This window comes from Ambystoma mexicanum, chromosome 14 (assembly GCF_040938575.1).
Source record: "Ambystoma mexicanum isolate Mex_15411 chromosome 14, UKY_AmexF1_1, whole genome shotgun sequence".
NCBI lineage: Eukaryota > Metazoa > Chordata > Amphibia > Caudata > Ambystomatidae > Ambystoma > Ambystoma mexicanum.
The window spans coordinates 639670705-639688894 of NC_090940.1; positions in this window are offsets into that span (position 1 = coordinate 639670705).

Sequence of the window (18190 nt, forward strand, 5' to 3'; positions counted from 1 at the left end):
AGTTTTGCAGCTTTTATTTATTTTTCCATTTGTATAGCGCACACTGAGGTGTCTGGGCGCTGGAGAGCACCAGTTACATGAAGCCCGGGGGCCCAAAGGAACAAAATCTGCAGACATAGTTGTTCCAAAAGAGTACAACGGTGGTTACTTCAGGGTACAATCAACTACAGCAGATGGCAAGGACAGCCGGTTGGACAAACAGCCATGTTTTTAGTGATTTACGGAAGGCCCAGTAGGATTCCTCTGCTCTTTGTTGGGGGGTTGAGGGGAGAGCGTTCCAGAGCTTGACAGCAATGACTGGAAATCAGCTTGGATTCTCTCCAGAGCAAATGCTGCTTCACTTTTTTTGATACTTGATTAATTGATGTTAATGTGAATTTGGCACCCCTTCCAGCCTTATCGTTTTATCTTCCCAGAAGCACAGACCAATGGGATTCACCTTTATCGTGTTCCTCTTTTGTGGGAGTAGAGGGCGAGCTGTAAAGCTCCTGGGTGTTTGTGAGTCCCATGGAGTGTGTCATGGCCCTGGTGGTGGGTGTCCAGACGTGCACCACCCACCGATCATGCCCAAACTGATTGCCACGCATTCTGCATGCTGAGTTAAGGGGGGGTCGTCATGAAATACGGACCAGTCAAACGGCAGCACTAATTCGCAGAGGGCGAAGCTCTGCCGGTGCTTAAATGCCAGCCTTCGCCTTCTCAGCACTGGGTGAGAGCATCGCCCCAGGATGGCTCAAGGTTATCCAAGGGTTCCCAAGTTTCCAAAGCTTCTTTTCAATTGATCTATTTTTCGCTTAGGTCAAACTAATTCCCTGTGATGTCATTAACGTTCACGTCAGTGAAACTGACTTGCCGGTGACATCACGGGCTAAAGGTGAAATGGCGAATGCGCCTTTCCTTCTTAGCGGGGGGGGGGAGGGGGGGAACATGATACTGAAAACTAGAAGCGCAAACGTGCAATGCGCACAGAAATAAGGCGTTTGCGAAAACCTATTGACCTTGTACCTATGGAGAAAGAGAAACAGAACAGAAGAAAAAATGACACAACGATACAGGCTTTGGTGCAAGTTACATAGAATTCAAAAATAAGTTGGAATCAACCAAGTGCTTTTGAACAACATAATTAAAAAAGACACTCGGACAATATGATGGACACTGAGCAACAAAGAGAGGGATAAAGACGTGATTCAATCAACTGGTGTAAGCGAGGGAGATGGGGTCGATTTCTTTTTAAATAAATACGGAGCAGGAATGCACACAAAGAGACCGTTAGAAGAACACCAACTCACTTCCAATCATCCGCTCACCTTTGATTTGCTCTTTATTGCGGTTATCATCAGTAAACTAAAGAACTCACGTGCAAGTGGGCCTGATGGAATATCCAACGGGATTCTTAAAACCAATCCCGAACTTTGGGCAGACCTCCTGTTCCACTTGTTGTCGCACATCATGAGTGACCACATCCCTCCCATGTCTTGGTCGGGTTCAATTTTAGTACTAATCTTTAAAACAGGGAATCGCGCTGATCCCTCTTTCTACCGGCCAATCTCACTCGTTGATTCTTCTTGAAAAGTTTCTGCTAAACTGGTGCTAAAGGAATTACAACAGTGAGTGGAAAAAATTAATCTACTCAGCCCACTACAGACAGGATATAGGAAGGGGGTTGGAACTATTGTAAGTGGCCTAGCTCTTAAAACCTGCCTTTCCGATGTAGGATCTTATTCAGGGAGAACATTATATGTAGCGGCAATCGATCTTACCTTGATAATGTTGACATCAATAGATAGTGGTTTAAAATGTTGAAAAACAGTATTGATCCGGCCCTATTGGCTACGATTCAATTACCCTACTCCAACACTTCTACTCGGGTTAGACTTAATGCTATGGGAGATCTATCAGGGAACATTTTGTTGACCAAAGGAGTCTGGCAGGGGTGTGTAGTCACCCCCACTCTTTTCAATTACTATAGAGCAGACCTTTGGGGCACAAGTAAAGAGTGGGGAGGATTTGTGCTGATGTGGTCAGGATTTAAATTAATTTGTATTGCGTGTGCGGACGATATCCTGTTGATGGACTATACTCCTGCCGGCCTCCAGCGTCAACTTAACGGGTCAGTCAGTACTTGACGGAGAATTCTCTACAAATAAACACCACTAAATTGTACGGAATGGTTAGTACCACCAAGAACAATTGTAGGGAATATGTGTGGAAATTGAACAATGCCACCATACAGCGAGTCGACTCAATTTGATATCTAGGCCACGAGATTGGGGTGAAGAAACAAAGGGAGAAGGAACTAGCCGGAATAGATGTAAACATTTCCTCTTGTCTTTCCTTGATGAAAAGGATAACAAGTAAATTGTGTGCACACTCTCTGTTTACGATAATAGAACTGTATAGGGTCAAAGTCTCGCCCATTGTCTTTTACGGATGCAAATGGGTTCACAGCACTGATAGGAGAGTCTTCGATGTTTTGGAAGGAAAAATCCTGAAACAAGTGTTGAGGCTCCCCATCCCGGTACCCATGAGTGTCATCAGACTTGAGCTAGGCCTAACGTCCTGGTGGTCACAGTCTCTGATCTATTCCTTGGAAAGATCAGGAGAGAACACATTGGGGGACCACCTAAATATTCAGTTTTTGAAAAATACAAATCCATTCATGAAAAAACTAAAAAATGAGAGGTGATAAGTTCACAAACATGCTGGGTCTGGATGGCTCTGAGTCTGAAACAAAATTTTAGAACAACATTGAACAATGGGATAAACATAGTGCTCTTTCAGATCTGAGCTGCCTAAATCTTTATGAGGGAAAAGAATTACTGTATTTACCGCCCATTAAGTTAAGACCCTATTTGGCAAAACCTCATAGGTCAAAGTACTGCGACTGATATTTAAAATTTCAGTTAAATTGCCTTACAACCCTGGAGATTGTAGGCCCAAGCTGCGAGTACCATGTGAGCTGGGACGATGCAGAATGTGCGATTCGAATATGCCTGAGTCTCTGTTCCATTTGGTGATGTTATGTCCCAAATTTTATAACCAGAGAATATACTAATTTGAACAATTTCTTCACTCAACATCTACATTTTTGACTAATGACTTATGGCATCGGTTAATGACGACCTCTCAATTGTCATTATTAATCGTTGAGATCGACAAAGTGATGGAGCAAGGAATCACCGACTTAAATAAGCTGTGTTAATGCAAACGTTATCAATTGATAAGGAGGATTAGCACAGTGACTGTGCTTTCTGTAGGGTTTCTACTTTAAATGTCTAATTTCTTTTTTTCTTTATTTTTCTTTTCTTTTTAAATGAATTATTCATGAGTGTAATGTTGAATAGTATACTGTCCTGGTTCAACTTTATGAAAAATGTGATGATGCGCTTAGATTTTTGTTATGAATTGTTATAAAAGGTTGTGTAAATGTACAATTTGTACAATTGACACAAATAAAATAAAAATAAATAAGAAATGGAAACAAGCTGTATGGCTGTTGCATTAAGATCAATGTTATTTTCTGTAGTTGCAAGTCCTTCTTAGAGCCTTTTTATAGGCCTCATAAGATTTTAGGAAGTATTCCCTTCAAACCACCTGTGTGTACCTGGTAATCAAACCCATGTACCTTATTACCACCACTGTTAATTGGAGTAGTCAAACCTAATAACAATATTAGACCAGTGGTATTTTGAGTAGTCAGACCCGTTTGCAGCATTACCACTGGTGCTAATCTGAGTAGTGAGACTCAATTACAGCATTACAGCTAATGCTGATCCGAGTAGTCAGAGTCACTTACAGCATCACCACCGGTGCTAATCTGAGTACTCATGTCCATTTACAGCATTACCACTGGTGCTAATCTGAATAGTCAGGCTCAATTACAGCATTACCCTGAGTGCTAATCTGAGTAGTCAGACTCATTTATAGCATTACCAATGGTGCTGATCCGAGTAGTCCGACTCACTTACAGCATCATCACCAGTGCTAATCTGAGAACTCATCTCCATTTATAGCATTACATCTGGGGCTAATCTGAACAGCCAGACTCAATTACAGCATTACCACCAGTGCTAATCTGAGAACCCTTACCCATTTACAGAATTACTACTGGTGCTAATCTTAGTAGTCAAACTCAAATACATCATCACCACCGGTACTAATCTGAGTATTCAGACTCAATAACAGTATTACCACTGGTGCTAATCTGTGTACTCATACCAATTAACAGCATTACCACCAGTGCCAATCTGAATAGTCAGGCTCAGTTACATAATTACCACCAGTGCTAATCTGAATAGTCAAACTCAATTACACCTTTACCACCAGTGCTAATCTGAATTGTCAGACCCATCTACAGCATTACCACTGGTGCCAGTCTGAGTAGTGAGGCTCAATTACAGCATTACCACCAGTGCTAATCTGAGTAGTTAGACTCAATTACAGCATTACGCCTGGGGATAATTTGAGTAGTTAGACTCAATTACAGGATTACATCTGACGCCAATCTGAGTAGTAAAACACAATTACAGCATTACCATCAGTACTAACCTGAGTAGTCAGACCCATCTACAGCATTACCACTAGTGCCAGTCTGAGTAGTCAGACTGACATACAGCATTACCAATGGTGCTAATCTCAATAGTGAGGCTCATTTACAACAATACCACCAATGCTAATCTGAGTAGTCAGGCTCAATTACAGCATTACCACTGGGGATAATCTGAGTAGTTAGACTCAATTACAGCATTACCACAGGTGCTAATCTGAATAGTCAGTCTCAATTACAGCATTACCACTGGTGCTAATCTGAATAGTCAGACTGAATTACAGCATTACCACGGGTACTAATCTGAGTAGTCAGACCCATTTATAGCATTACCGCTGGTGCTGATCTGAGTAGTCAGACCCATTTACAGTAATACCGCTTGTGCTGATCTGAGTGAAAAGACCCACTCATAACAGTCCTAATAACAGCATTACCACTGGTGAGGTGGTAATGGTATTGGGGTTTCTTCCTGACATACCAATGATGGTGTTCTATAAATACACCTGGTATATAGTTTTTTCTCTGCATTTCCCCCCTCATGTCGGGGGGTGGGCGCAGATGAATAGTGTACTGTTGTGATGCGGACCATTAATGTACATTTTCAAATACACAAAATTGTCAATTTTGACCACTTTATGCATTGCATAGGAAAGGTGGTGAGTGGGTGGGCATCAGAGATGCCCCCTTTCCGCCCCTCCCAATGTCCCCGTTCAAACCGTCTCCCTCTATTGAAGTGAAACACTTGTGTATCCCACCTGGACACGAATACATCTTTAAAGAACTTTTGGTGACACTTTAGAATGTTTGCTCCCCCTTATTGGGTGGGGGTAACAATATGCAGATTTTGAAGGTGAAATAACAACTTGCATTATGGTCGAATTTACATCTGGTGGTACCACCTGCTAATATTCCCCATCTGCCACCTCCCAATGTTCACTTCCTCCTCAGCCTTACTCACTCCCTCACACCTCCTCCTCAGCCTTACTCACTCCCTCACACCTCCTCCTCAGCCTTACTCACTCCCTCACACCTCCTCCTCAGCCTTACTCACTCCCTCACACCTCCTCCTCAGCCTTACTCACTCCCTCACACCTCCTCCTCAGCCTTACTCACTCCCTCACACCTCCTCCTCAGCCTTACTCACTCCCTCACACCTCCTCCTCAGCCTTACTCACTCCCTCACACCTCCTCCTCAGACTTACTCACTCCCTCACACCTCCTCCTCAGCCTTACTCACTCCCTCACACCTCCTCCTCAGCCTTACTCACTCCCTCACACCTCCTCCTCATCCTTACTCACTCCCTCACACCTCCTCCTCAGCCTTACTCACTCCCTCACACCTCCTCCTCAGCCTTACTCACTCCCTCACACCTCCTCCTCAGCCTTACTCACTCCCTCACACCTCCTCCTCTCCAGATTCACCATCTTATTTATTATTGGCGTCATTTGTGCGCCCCCGCAGTCACTGTGACTTTGGAGGCGCACAAAATGAGGGTGACATTTACTGCTGCCAAGCAGAGCGGGAGTTGCGGGGGTGTCCCCCGCTCTACCTGGGCGCAGTAACGGGGGTCAGGGGTTGCGGGGGTGTCCCCCGCTTCCCATTTCGGAAAGCGGGGGACACGCAAGAAAAAAAAGAAAGAAAATGCACCCTGCAGCGTCAGCTCCAACCCACATTAGTGGGAAGAGCTGACGCTGCAGGGATCGCAGGGGGCGGGCGGCACACGTCTGCGTGTGCCGCCCTAAAGGTGAATGGAGTGGGGGGGCTGGGAGGGGTAATGTAGGCCGGGGGAAGCAGGCACAGTGATCCATGTGATCACTGCGCCACGCCGTAACTGGTGTCGGCATTTTCGGCCGTAGCAGTGATCACATATATCCATCTTCCACTATTTTGGGAGGTTCCCAGCCCCCCTTGATCACCACTCATCAATGTTTTATTTCTCTATTTTATTGATTTTTTATAACACACTTAATACCTCAGCTGGGTTTATAAGCGCAGATCTGGGATTTGAACCTCTGTTGCTCTGTGCAGTCTTGCTTCCAAGACCAGCGTTTTGCCCCAGTGCTATCCTCCGTTCACCTAGTGTTGTGAACTGTGAAAGTAAACGACATGAGAGTCTGAGAACAAAGCCAAGGAAGGGCAGGGGAAGGGAGTATTTCCCAGGCTTTGGGCCTCATTACACGGAAGGCGGTAAACCATGGTGCTATTAGCACCATGGTTGCCGCCGGTACCATATCGGTACCACAATGGAGAAATGGGGAATTACCACCCCATTCCAAGGTTGGTGGGGCGGTAATTCCCCCTTTCTCCATGCCCCTTCCCCATTCCCATTCCCATTTTTTCCCCATAGGGCATAATGGGAATGGGGAAGGTGGTAATTACGGTACCGCAAATTGCGGTACCGTAATTAGCGCCAAGGTCCCTTTGCGGGTCCCAACTTTAACGGCTGGTCTACACCAGGCGTTAAGGTCGGGTCCCGTAAAGGGACCTCGTAGTAAGGCGGTAAGGGTTAACGGTCACCGGTACCCTTACCGGTGACCGTTAACCCTTACCGCCTTCTGTGTAATGAGGCCCTTTGTGTGGGGAAACACAGTTAGTCAGATACCAGGAGAAGGGATTCATTCTCCTGGTAATTGAGTTCACTAGAAGGATCAAACCAGTGATCCAAGGGAAGGGAGTCATTCCCCCTGGAGGGAAGAAACAATGAACCAGCAATACTTTATTTTGAAGTATTGGAGAGGATTGGGGTTGGAAGCCCATGGCAGAAATGTTCGAGGAAGAAAAGACTGAAAGTTATTTTTCCAGAAATAATTATTCTTTAGACTTTGCCTCACCCCCAACCCCACTCCCTACTTACCTTGCGGCGGCACACTTCGCTGTGTGTCGCCGACTAGCTGTGTCCCTCTGACGCCTGTTCCCTTTCACTTCCATGATCGGGAATCGGCACCGCAGGGTCCTTTCCTCTTTTTATTTTTTGTTTCTTTTTACGGGATTGGCTGCGGGGGCCACCCCCAAAACCCCCACTCACAGTATAGTGAACAAGGGTGCAGGGGACTCCCCCGCAGCCCTTGCCACCGAATGGGGGATTTGGTCAAACTTTTCAGCCGTTCAGAATTTTCGAACAGCTGAAATTTGGCCAACTCTCCCATTCAGGATTATAAACTCTGTCTTTTCGGATGTTTCTATTGAAGTCAGGGGAAGGGAGTCATTCCTCCCGGTGAGAGACTTCCAGACAGGATTTTGCCACCGAGTCCATGAGGAGGGAGTTATTCTCCTAGACCAAGAACATTGGTACAACTTTAGTTATAAGCGTAAGGGATAGATGTTTGACAAGGACGGTGGACTCTGTTTTAGATGCAACGGCATTCCTGGCAGATCCATTAGCACTTTTAGAAGAGGCAGAGAAACCCCAGGTACCAAACTTGCAACAATCAATTTGACTTGGTATGCTCTCCTGCAAAGCCTTCATCCTTTCACAGACTGTCCTACTATGGGTGTGAGTCTCAGAATGGTGATGTTCAGTTACTTGGTTTACTCTCCGGCCAAGTAACAATTCCAATATATGCTATCTATAGGTAGATTGTCCCTTTATTTAAAATTATTTTTAAATAAAGGTCTATAGCAATCACTATGCCACATGTGTGTCAGTCTCCTCCATCTGCACCCATGCAGGTCTATAGTTTTGGATCAATGTTTTCTAAGGGGGCAGGAGGGAGCAAGGTGCCCTATTATGGCACACTGCCAGAACCATCTTGAAAAGGAGTGTGCTCCCCAATGAAAATACATACTAGTTAATTGGTTAGCGGACCTGGTGTGATGAAGTGTTGTGTTTGACTCTTGGGTGAATGGTGGTGAAGCCATGGGGTCACGTGCCACCTCCTACTGAGCAATGCTGGGCCAGAAGGAGGGCCAGTGCAGGCGGGATCCACTGGCTTACCCCGCCCCTCCCCAGTTGTATGGCAGGGACTTGTCAGAAGGAGAATCCCCCGGCCCTGAACCTTTAAGGTTCACATATGATAAGACGATGGTCGATGAACATGCAACACATGACATAATGGCCCCCAAACTATGCCTTATCTCAAGTTTGTGAAATCTACAGTTATGGTCGGACATTTGGAATGGCTAGTGTGAAGTTATAAAGCACGCTGGGGGAAGAGATGTGCCCAGTCCCACAAGTACAGTGAGAATTAGCCCACTGGTGCAGGTATGAGAGAAGTCAAGAAGCAGCGAAGGAAAGAGGAAAAATGTGTGCAAGTCACCAACCTCAAGAAACCTTCAGACTTATTTCACAAAGTCCGCAAAGGAGAATGCTTGCTGAAACTGCAAAGCGTGTTGCTCCCCTGTGTTCACTTGGGAAATATGAGATCCAAAGATGGAGGCAATGAAGTCTTGGTCTGGGCTATGTGCAAGGGGTGGGGCCAACAGTGGAGCAGGAAAGCCGTGGACGAGTAGACATTAGTCAGCCATGTTTCAAAACACAAACCTTAAACACCTGATTGCAGTCAAGCGCCGGCAGGCCCTCTAGGCAAGCCAGTCCCCTACAAAAGGCACAAAGGATTTTAGGAGAGTGTGGGGGTTTTGAGACGGTGGAAGTACAGTGCTGGAGTGTGTTGGAGGCAAAAAGATGTGGTGAAACTGAGGTTTGAGAAAGGAGGAAGAGCGATGGAGTGGAAGATGGAAGCTGACCTGATAATTGATGGAGAGGATAGAAGAGGAAAACAGGCTGGAGAGAGGAGACACGGGAGGAGGGGAATAAAGAAAATGTGATAACTACGGAGGAGGAAAGTAAGCCAGTGGGAAACATCAAGCAGAAGGAGGAGGAGAGAAAGGAGGAGAAGAAATATGAGGCAGTGAAAGCATACTACTAAGGAGGGGCTGAACTACAAGGAGCGAAGGAGCAGGCACATTGTAAACCTGAGAGAAGAGAACTTTGGTAGGGTGAAGGTACATGTATGTTGTGGAGCGTTGAGGAGGTGGTACAGAAAGGTTTAGAGCGGAGTACAGATGAGAAGAGGGAACTAGGGAAGTTGTTTTAGGTACAACACCATGTCGCGTGGTCAAGGAGCGACTGAAAATGGCCATGAATATCCAGGAAGTGGTACCTGTGACGAATCACAGGGTTTTGTCACTCATCCCCAGAGGGGAGCCTTTCCTTGTGAGGCTAGGAAGGTGAGCCCGCTATACAACATTCCCCCTAAGGATGGCGGTAAGCGGGACTTCACAGGGAAAACTCCCCTCTTGAGGATATGGACTCCCATTCCGGTAAGGCATTCCTTGAAATCCTCTGTTATGAACCATCAATAACATCCATGCTTCAGAGAAGTCCATCAAAGCAAACCACTGTTTGTTATTGTAATATTAGCCCTAACATTCCTCTTGAAAAAATGTATGCCAAAACCACTGAGACAAAGAAGAGAAATCAGCGAGTAATGCAGATTGCTCCATGGTCTAAAGTCAACCAAACTGTGAGGAAGAAGCTTAGATGAGTAAGAGAGAATACTCATCAAAGAGAGAGAAAGGACTTTGATGTTACATTGGGGAGGACCCAGAACTTGGAGAAAAGAAAATAGAAAAGGGACCTAAGGTGGAGTCCGAATCTGCGACGAGCTGGGAGCTGCAGAGTACTGAGAGAGCCTCAGTTGTGAGGACCTGGCCAGTGGGCGTACTAAAGAGGCACAGAAGAGAAAACAAAGAACAGTGTCATGCAGGGGAAGAGAACCCAGTGGAATGAGAACTGAGGGAGCGGTGGAGTGACCTGGGAAAGGTGGACTGTCCACTTTAGAAGCAATACTGAGACCGCTGCAGCCTTGACTATGTAGGGCTAAGCCGAAGAACCATGAAGAGTCGGTGTGACCGCAGAAGCCGTTCCGATGCCGAGAGCTATCACAATCCCAAAGAGAGATTCAGTGATGCTAGCCTGTGAACAAGAAGATAACGGGATAGGTGGGAGACCCGGAAATAGGTACAGGGAGTAAGGACACACACAGCCTACTCGTCTCAGTGACACAATCAGTGTTTATAAGAGTGAGAATAACTACGAGACTCAGCCTACTCGTCCTCCTGGACTTTTGTTGTTTATTCCTTATTGGTAGGGATAGAATAGATCCGTTTTGAGACAGAGGACTGGCTTCACTACTGACAATGAGAACACTAGTTTTGTTAGGTAGGGAAACCCATAGAATAGGAATAGACAGGCCATTTTCTTATTATTTTAATAAACCACTCATTGAATATGATAAAAGCTAGTCTGTCTCCTTCTGACCCACCACATATGGTGTCAGGTGTGGGATTCCACCCAACGGACAAATGTTGGGGGACCCTGAAGTTTAACAAATGAAGTCCAAACCATTAGGCTTTTACGGTAGCCACTGCTGAATCTATAGGCTTTGATTTACATAGGAGGCCCAAGTAACTATACATGTAGGTGAATGCCAACTGGTTCATATGGGTTTAGTTTTATCTCCTCCATCAAGAACTTACGTTAGACTCGCTTCCAAGTCTGGATTGGCCTGCAGGTATGGGTTGGACATCATGGCTGGAGTGATTGATACTGATTATGGAAGAGATGTAAACAATGGAATCCATAATCATGGGAAACACCCATTTCAGGTAAAAATTGTGGAGAAAATAGCACAGGGAATATTAGAAAACGCCATGTTCCATGTCCCCCAAGAAGTTCAAGAGCAAAGTGAAACAGAAAAGGGTAACTCAAGGATTTGGGGAGGCAGATAAACAGCCAAGAGAATACCCCCTCCACAGATCGAAGAAACTGAACTCATTCCCGACTTGGCATTTCCTCAAGATAATGATCCAATCTTAGCCAAAGCTTTTTCTAAAGTTAATATAGAGACAGAAGGTAGGGCTAAGAGTGTTCCTTTATTTTTCTTTAAAAAAGAGGCCTTTTGTACCGGGGCGACATAACACCAGACGGTACCCCCAGAACCCAACTGGCGATCCCGAGTAGTCACTGAGGAGTGGTTTTAGAACTCACACACTCTCACCCTCTCACTTAACATCTGGTCACCAGGGGGTAGCTAAAACCCCAAACCTTGTTATACCAACATTTTACTGGCCTGGGATTTCTGTAGATGTCAAGAACTTTATAACCACCTGTTGTTTATGTTAAAGGTCTATGTGATGAATCTGAAGAGGTCGTCCCTTCTCCCCTAGTGGGAGACCTTTCCTATGGGCTCAGGGCGATGTGTCCATGATACAATAATCCCCTTGAGTGGGGTGCACTGAGAGAGGATCACATGGGGGAGAAACCCCCTTATGGGATTAGGGACGAGCATCTTGAGAGAACGCACTGTGCCCCCGCAGTGCTACCCCTTAACACCTGTCCAATGTACAATCTTCCCGCCCTCCCTTTGACAAGGCCAATATTTGTCATAGCCAGGTTAGTCAATCTAATAAACTAGATGAAGTTAAAATCTTAGAATATGCAAAGTCTCGTAGATCTGACTCTCGGACATGTACTGAGAAGAAGACGATGGTCAGGAGTCCAAGGATTACTATTGAGAAACAAAATGAACATTCAAGGACTGAAATGAAGAAGATGATCAGGAGTCCAAGGATCATTATCAACAAGCAGAATGATTGTTCCAGTTTTCCAATGAAAGTGAGTAGCCCAAAGCAACTCCCTTTCCAATGCGGGAGTTTAAATCTCAGACAGTTGAGATGCATTGGAGATATGGTCCTCTAAAGAGGAAACGGGCAAGCCAAGCCGCAGTCAGAAGGATGAGAGCTAGCTGGAGGGAAGCTGAGAGCAGGAGAAGAAGAGAACACAAGCAAAGTCCTAGAAGCCAGGACTGTTTGTGCCATTGGCATCTGAATCCTCCGGGCCGCCCGAGCTCTGGTGAAGCACCCCCAGTAAAGTGGACACACCGCCGGGAAGAAGCAGACATCCAGGAAGTCGCTGCTGGCTGCAACAAAAGCCTAAATGTGACCGGAACCTCTAGAGAAGCTGTTGCTGCTCGGGAACCGCTCATACCCTCCAGTTAGAAGCCAACAGGTACGCGGGTTCCCTGAGTTTTAGAGGTGGTCCGGTTTGAAGGTTTGAAGGATTGAAGGCGGAGGACACAGAAAGGGGGTCTGCGACCGTGGGAACTGAGGGCAAGTCTGGGACACTCATGCATTGGAAATGCAAAATGAACAGCCAATGCAAACTTTGCGAGTCTGGGACTCGCACCCATATGAGAATCTGAAACAAAACCAAACCAAACATTGTGAGTCTGGGACCTGTACCCAAAGAGAGATTGCATATATTAGAATTGTTACTTGGCCGGAGAGTAAACCAAGTAACTGAAAATCACCATTCTGAGACTCACACCCATAGTAGGACAGTCTGTGAAAGGATGAAGGCTTTGCAGGAGAGCATACCAAGTCAAATTGATTGTTGCAAGTTTGGTACCTGCACCCAAATTAGATGTTTCATGAAAGGTTAACTGCTTGGCAGGAAAGTTTTTTATTTTATTTTTGCATTTTTAAAGCGCTCGCACAGCCCGCGTTCCTCGAGGCACTGTTGTTTTATTTTTAGTTGCGTAATTGTTTTTTGTCTTAGTTGCGTATTTATAACACACTTAAATACCCAGAGGTTTCTAAGCGCGGACCCGGGGATCGAACCTGTGTTGCTTCGTGTCGTCTTGTTTCCAAGGCAAGCACGCTGCCGCTGAGCTATCCTCCTGGGACGTGAGTGAACCAAGCATTTATATTGCAAGTCTGGGATCTTCCTCCTAAACAAGAGAAGACAGCAGAGTAAATCAAATCCTGTACTTGGAAGAGGGAACCTGCCAAAATGATAGGGTTAATAGGAAACAAATAAGGAGGCCATTCTTGTGAACCGCCTATTGTCATTTGTAAAAGCAAGTACAGGCCTGAGGGGCCTTATGAAGAGAGACATTGTAAGAAGCATCCCAGCGGAAAGGGCACTAATCATTGGAATCCTACAGTTTTGAACATCCCTTTGTTTCTTTCTTTTTCCACTTGTGATTACCCCTGAGACTGGGGAAACTTTGATGTTGTTTCTGTCTACAAAGAAAACTACAGAAGCGGAGTCTGGGGCAAAGGTTACCAGATCCTGTGGGGTCCTACTTTTGGGGATACCTCTTTGTTGGTACCCGCTTCGATTGCCCCAGAGATTGGGAACCAGGAGGGACATTTTTACTTTACCTGCACAGTTGGTCTCTGTTATGAGTGTTAGGGACAAAAGTAGTCTTTTGAGACACAACAGGGACAGACTTCATCATCTGGACATTCTGACAGTCTCATTAGCTTTCTTAGAGGCAGGAAAACTCCTCTTAGTTTTAGGGACAGAGAGGCAGTTGTCCAACCCTTTTTCATACAATAAAAGGTTTCAGACCACAAACATATTACTAATGTGTCCGACCCTTACTTCTGACCCATCACAACTGCTACACAGTTAGTCCCGCCAGCCCCTCTCCAAGTCCTCCCAAGTATTGAGGTACAATTTTCCCACATTGGTTTGGACATTTGTGGGTCCCTTGAACCATCAAGATGAGGGAACAAGTAGATTTTAGTCATAGTGGACTATGCCACCAGATACCCAGAAGCTTTTGCCCTTCGGACCAATACCACAAAACAACTTTGGAAACACTTTGTGTTCCTGATTTCTCACTAGCTGCCCACAAGATGTAATAAGCTAGGGTGAGCAGACGTCCCGGTTGTCCTGGGACAGTCCGGAGAAATCGCCCTCTGTCCCGGGTTCCTGGGATTTTTTTAATTTTAAAAACCATGTCCGGGGTTTGCAAGGTGTGTGGCTACAGTTCCTGTTTTTGCCGGGACCTGATTTCGAAACCCCGAAGTTGGGTCCCGGTGCAACTGGTCCTGCATGAATGGGGGGTGTGAAAAGCCTTTCACGCCCCCATTTCCTGCCCCTTCCCCTCCCCAGCGCTCTTTTCCAATGAAAGGAGTGTGCCTGTGAGCACACCTCCTCCCGAACCCCCGCAAAATGCCAGTGACATAGAAGTAGGACTACAGTTTTATTTCTATTTACGGTAGTGTTGTGGGCGTACTTAGGAACAAAAGGGATGGCGTCCTGCCACTTACTTTTAAGTCTCTTTACATATACATTTTAGTAAAGGCTTGGTTATTCAGCATGCTTGATATGACAAAACCCATTTCATTAAGCTAACTGTCAGACATGTTCAAAAAGACGAGCTATTAAGCCCTTCAGGAGTGCACTGTAGCTTTTTATTTAGCCAGTGTTAGTGAGTGCAGAGAGAATTTTCTGCATTCAGTTTAACATGAGACTTTTTAGTTTTATAGTGTACATATCAATCAAAGTACATTAATCTTATTTAAATGCATCAAAGAAAGAATAGTAAATGCTTGAGAGAGATTAACAAACAAAACATACAAATGCACAATCATTGATGGTGTGCCTAGATGTGCAATGAATGCAAAGAAACATGGTGTAGTGTTTAAACACAAGGCAAACAATTATATGAAGTGCTTGGAGTCAACACCACGTGTCAGAGAAAGGGCATTATTCCTTTCTAGAACTGAGTATGTTGATGTTGGCTCCTAGAAAAAAGGGACCTAGTCGTTGGTCAACGTCTAGAAACAGATCGAGTTATGAAGCAGGATTGGGGGAATAAAGCCCTCAAAATGATGTAGTCCTGTGACGTTTCGGCGGGAAGCCTTCTTCATGGGCCTCGACTTGGTCTCCCCTATGTGAGAAACAAAGAAAAAGAGCGAAAAGAGGTGCTCAAGTTGTTGTGGAGTTCGTCTAAAAAGATTAAATCTGATGCTAGTGATACCGGCATGCAATAAACTCTAATTGGGACCATGTGGGTGAACAATGGTGTCATTGTCCACTAGCTTGCTGGCACTTGGTTACTGACCTGGACGGTAGTCAGAGAGTAATGCTTTCTTCCAGTTGATGTTAACAAGGAGCTGGGAGTAGTGTGTAGCGGACCTCGTCAAACTGTTGGAGGAGGTTCCGGCAGAACGGTAGCTGGTGTGCTGGATGCACTAAGGTATGGGGGGATTATAAAAAACATATATATACAGGCAGATGAGTATCGCCAGTATTGGTAATAATCACTAATGTGTAGTGGTGAGCCTGACTAGAAAAGATGGCATTAAAATACCTGTAGATGCAGTCTTGCAGCCGTTTGTAGATTCTTAGCTGTGCACGATTAGGAAAATCCCTTTGAAGGATGCTTGCGGATGGTGATCAGGCGATGGCCCACATGTTTGTGGGGGCTCCCAGGTTTGTGGGGTCTGAATTAGCTGTGCCTTGGTGTGGCTGTGGGACCCTAAAGCGAGAAACCAGGGCAAAGCATAAAAATGATGCTCAAAAATCTGAAAACAGGGGGGGGGAAGCATCAGACCGTGCTGGGATAATCCGGTCCGTAGTGGAAGGGGGGAGCTAAAAACGTGGATAACTTCCGTGGCGGGGGCGATCAACCCCCGGCTACCACGTAAGTAGCCCTGCAGGGTGTTCGTACCTTCGTGTCCAGAAACGAGTTGATCACTTTCTTGGGCTGTGAAAGCCGACTGCGAGAGCCGGCGTAGGTACAGTGAAGATCAAAGCTGTATCTAAAGTGCGCGTGGCGCACGTGCAGGTATGAAGTGGCTGGGCCCCTGCGCATGTGCATTCACCGCAGGCCCGGGGGTTGACATGGAAACCGTTCGATTTGTTCGGGGCTAGGTCTTGCGTTTAAGGAAAAGGAAGGATACAGAGCCTCTGTTGTGTGGGCTACGATTGGGGCTGTCGGACAAGAGGAGCGTGTAAGTAGGAACTACGGTGGGACATAAGTGTAAGGGCCCCCCACTGCTAGTGGATTTGTGTGACATAAATGATAAAGCAGTGTGTTTGTTTCCGCGATGGCTGTGTGCCTCGTGTTGTACAAAAAGTAAACAGTACCACATGCATTGCAAGACTCAGAACTCTTGTACACAGCATTAATTAGTTTGCATTTGATAATTAGATATATATATATGCATATTCACGAGTGATACCAAAGAGAGTGTACAGTAGCACATGCAAAAAAGACAGAGTTGGCACAGAATGTGATACATTGCAAACTCACAATTCTTGTGCACAGCATTAATTGGTTTACATAAAATATTTGCGTGTACATTTTCACGAGTGATAAGGAGGAGAGCACATTGCTAAAATGGTGCTCCACTATGTAAAAGATGGGAAGCAACTGACACAAGCAGGACATGCTGTATATTTGTGCAGTAGTGCAGTCTAAGTTACTGACGGGTGTTTTTGGCACACTTGGCATGTTGCACAAAAATAAAGCAGGCTGTCCTATTCGAGTGGGGGCAGAGATGTGGTGGGTCCCCCAAGTTATTGGGTGTAAGGGTAGGGACTACCCGGTCATCTGAAGGTGGTTGGCATAGCCTCGTTGAGACCCTTAATGGTGGCTTTAAGTTTAAAGATCCACCATGATTCCTTATGGTTCAGCGCATTGGATGCGTTGGTGGTGTTGAGTACTGTATCTACAATCCACCAGTGTATGTCGTCCGCACTGTGTTGATACTCCATACAGTGCGAGACTAATGGTGCTCTGTCGACTCGACATCGAATCCTAGAGCGATGTTCGCCAATCCTTTTGTTGACTTGCCTCTGAGTCTGGCCAACATATCTGAGTCCACAGGGACATTCGATGATGTAGACCACATTTGTAGTTTTACAATTTGAGAAATGTTTGATCTTCCATTTCTTTCCTTCAATTTGGAATGATGTTGTTTTCCTGGTGAACCTGCACACATTACATGTGCCACATGGGTGATGACCCACTAGTTCCCACATATTCCAAAGTCTGGTCCTTTTGTGGGTCCCTTGAACCATCAAGATGAGGGAATAAATAGATTTTAGTCATAGTGGACTATGCCACGAGATACCCAGAAGCTTTTGCCCTTCGGACCAATACCACAAAACAGCTTTGGAAACACTTTGTGTTCCTGATTTCTCACTAGCTGCCCACAAGATCTAATAAGCTAGGGTGACCAGACGTCCCGGTTTTCCTGGGACAGTCTGGAGAAATCGCCCTCTGTCCCGGGTTCCTGGGATTTTTTTAATTTTAAAAACCATGTCCGGGGTTTGCAAGGTGTGTGGCTACAGTTCCTGTTTTTTGCCGGGACCTGATTTCGAAACCCCGAAGTCGGGTCCCGGCGCAACCGTTCCTGCACGAATGGGGGGGGTGAAAAGCCTTTCACGCCCCCATTTCCTGCCCCTTCCCCTCCCTAGCGCTCTTTTCCAATGAGAGGAGTGTGCCTGTGAGTACACCTCCTCCCGAACCCCCGCAAAATGCCAGTGACATAGAAGTAGGACTACAGTTTTATTTCTATTTACGGTAGTGTTGTGGGCGTACTTAGGCCCTAATAAAGACGAAGGTGTGGGTTCTCTTCCGCTCGTCACCAGTTGTTGTGGGCGTACTTAGGCCCTAATAAAGACGTGGACTCAGGATACGTCTTCACTCCACTTTAGTCTTACAGTAAGTGCCGCTCTCCTGCTTCCCGCCTCCCTTCTTCCCGCCCCTCCCCCTTTTCCTATTCTCCTTTCGTTTACTCTTAAAGGGCCCAGTGTCCCCTTCCCTTCACAACAGGTAGTCCTACTTCTATGTCTATGGCCTGTCCGTATTTTTTTTTAATCTGGTCACCCTAAATAA